The sequence below is a fragment of the Centruroides sculpturatus genome, unplaced genomic scaffold (assembly GCF_000671375.1).
Source record: "Centruroides sculpturatus isolate CEXI.00-Female unplaced genomic scaffold, Cexi_2.0 scaffold7, whole genome shotgun sequence".
Classification (NCBI taxonomy): domain Eukaryota; kingdom Metazoa; phylum Arthropoda; class Arachnida; order Scorpiones; family Buthidae; genus Centruroides; species Centruroides sculpturatus.
Window position 1 is genome coordinate 934,080 of NW_019384510.1, and position 3,157 is coordinate 937,236.

The following is a 3,157-nucleotide window of genomic DNA, read 5'->3' on the forward strand; positions in this document are numbered from 1 at the left end:
TGTAATGAAATTAAATGTATTACCGTCGGCCATGTTTTTATATTTTTTATTTTACTTAAAGTTTTGTTTGTTCAATACAATATTTCTATTTGCAATGAACGATAGTTTTACTGAAACGTAACATGTTTGATACTCGTTTAATTCTTTAATACTTTTTAGTACTAAAACAAGTATTAAACGAGTATCGAACTTGTTACGTTTTAGTAACTTTACATCTGGCAACACTAGATATTTGTTGAGTTCGCACCGTTACTATCAATTTTTAATTGACTTTGATGCATGAATGGCAGCATTATCCTGTTGGAATTGCCAATTTTCTTTCCCAATAAGTGGTCCAAAAGTTATTAAATTTTGATACAATGAAAACAGGGGGGCTTAAAACTGAAAACAAAAACCGTAGTCGCTAAGTCTCTTAAGTTCAAAAAATAAATCGCCTCTCCTGCGAATGACTCGATTTGATTTAGAGAAAATTGATGCAGATACACCGAATATATATATTATATATATAGTATACATATTACAAACTTATTTCATTAGTAAAAGTGCATAGTTGCAAAATAATTCATTTTTATTGTTTGGGCTACAAACAGTTCAAATCCCCTACTTTTGGAGCACAACCACACTACTTTTTAACCTTCAAATCTGGCAACGCTGCCCCAAAGTGGGTTAATCCGGCCCTGCTTCCCATCGTCACCGCTGAACATTTGAAGGAATTCAACATCTCTAAAAGTAAACATTAGCTTAGAGTACTCACTTTTATGTCGCATAATATTACTATATTTATCCTCACTTTCGTCAGCATTGTCGTCTCTGGCATTCTCGATCAAAAGTGCCGTTTCCAATCTTTCCACCAACTCTCCCTTGCTACCCATCGTTTTCAATTTTCGTCGTCCTAGTTCGATTTTCAGATCAGCACACTTAAGATGTTTCACATCCGTCATTCTATTATCCTTAGATACAACAGTCAGTCGTAGTTCGTCGTTCACCGTAGCGTCGCTAACTCCGCCATCTTGTCTGGATTTCGTTATCGTCCTTCTAAAAGTTCTCGTGTGAATTTCGTTCCAGATCCCGGACGAGCCCTCAAAATTTGTACGAATAATAATAGAAAAGACAATAATAATCTAGCGTCTGTGACCGTTTTCAGTCTTCGGATGGGACGATAATGTTCTAGCGTCGGCAATCGGCTTCAGCATCTTCAATCTTTTTTCGCGCTTCTTTTTTCCACTGTTGTCTAGTTTTTTCGTCACCCTCTACCGGTCTCTCGTCCCCCCCGCAACCTCTCGCTTATTTTCTTAATGATTTGGAATTTCACTCATCTAACCCCCCCACACTAGTAACGAGTAAAATCGTTATTAAGTCCGATCCTACTCGAGATATGACACACAATCCCTCCTTATGTTTCCACTCCGTCGACTTTTAATCAGTAAAATTTAAAATTTAATAGCATCAGTCTCTTAACACAAACCTCCCTGAAAAATTTCAGAAAATTTTGACAAAAAGCATAGGAATTATTAAACTTCAAAAAGGGTGAACAAAATCGTGCACCTTACAAACATCCATACATACAGAAAAACCTTGTTTTTTTTTTGCATTTCTCTCAACGTTTCAAGATTCACTGAGTCCAAAAATATAAAAATCTTGTGGGGTCATTTTTGACCGATCGCCATACTTTCTCTCAGAGCCGGGAAAGTAAAATTTAAATCATGCATGGATCCTCACTGACACTGACACTGGTAATTGGTAGTGGGTTCGCACCTCGGCAACTGGCAGGTCACGCGGAGTTTTCCGGGTTTTCTTTATACTAATAACACCTAAATAGAGGTTAGTTTTCCATGAAAGCCCTCCCGGGAGGCACTACTTCTCGGCAGATCACCAGGGGCGGATTGGCCATGTGGAAAATGTGGAAAATTCCACATGGGCCGTATACAATTTGGGCCGTTTTTTCTAAATATGTACATAATGTACCGTTTGGTTAAGTTTAATTTTAAAAAATTCATATTTTTTTTTTTGTTAAGTAAGGTGTATAATATAGGTATATGTGTAGGCCTGTATCATTTTACCCGGTCCTGCCCATATACGAAGTTAAATTAGTTCGGCCGATCTGAGTCAAACACTACATTAGCCCAAACAGAAAGCATCCTAGGAGAAAAATAATCAAAACTACCTTCTAAACAGAAAATTGGTCATTTGTTTACATTGCTAGAAACTATTCACCACTCCTATGAATCTTAATGCTAAACTATAGAAATGCGAGTTATTAGTTTTGTACCTAGCCACCAAAGCGATGACTGTAGTCATAACAAATTTAATGGCCACTTATATTATTTCCTTTATTTTAGGTGAGTAAAAAATGTTATTCAATAATAATTTCTCTATATTCCAAACGATTTAATTAAAAATAATCTATTTTGTAGTGTGAGGTCGGGACCTCACCCCCTCTCCAATAGGAAACTGGTTGTCGAGCTAAAGCTAATAAATCGGTGATTTATTTCGTAAACAAGAATGAGTGTAAGACGATTTAATTGTCGCATTCCCGGACCAAATTCACACGTCTTCGATCTAGATCAGGGTAAGTGGGAGAGAGAGCAACTGGGGAGAGTTCGATGGTCATCTTAGACCAAAATTTTCGGGACCGTCACTAAATATTCCTGAAAACGCATTTCAAAAATTAAGCAGTATTTTAATACAGTTTAATCCAGTAGCTACTCAACACAATATTATTTCAGAATTGCAACATTTTAAATCGTCAGGAAAATGTCAATGAAACTTTTATAAAATTAAACGAAAATGAACATTCTACTGATGATCAGTAGAAACTAATAAAGATTTTATCCTCTTACTGCATTGCTTGCAAAAATTGCTCTATTTGTTGTTATAATATATTACTCAGATATAGCATGTTAAGTGGCGCTTATTTTATACTTGGTCAAGCATACAAATATCTGCTATCTATGTCTGTAACACACAAGTGTCCGGTGAACAAAGCTTTTCTATGTTAAAATTAATTAAAACAGGCTAAGATACTTATAAGTATCTGAAAAGAAAATCTAGAAGCCTTCATGTTAATGTCAGTGGAGAAGGATTTTTTAAACGAAATACATTCTGATGATGTCATTAATATTATTGCTCAACAAAGCAAAACTTCTAAATAAAAAAT

The 3,157-nt window shown here is 35.5% G+C and overlaps 1 pseudogene; it reads right to left on the reverse strand.

The window, feature by feature from the left end:
- LOC111622352 overlaps nucleotides 1-941 on the reverse strand; it is a 26,406-nt pseudogene extending 25,465 nt beyond the window's left edge.
- Nucleotides 942-3,157: the final 2,216 nt, after the last annotated feature.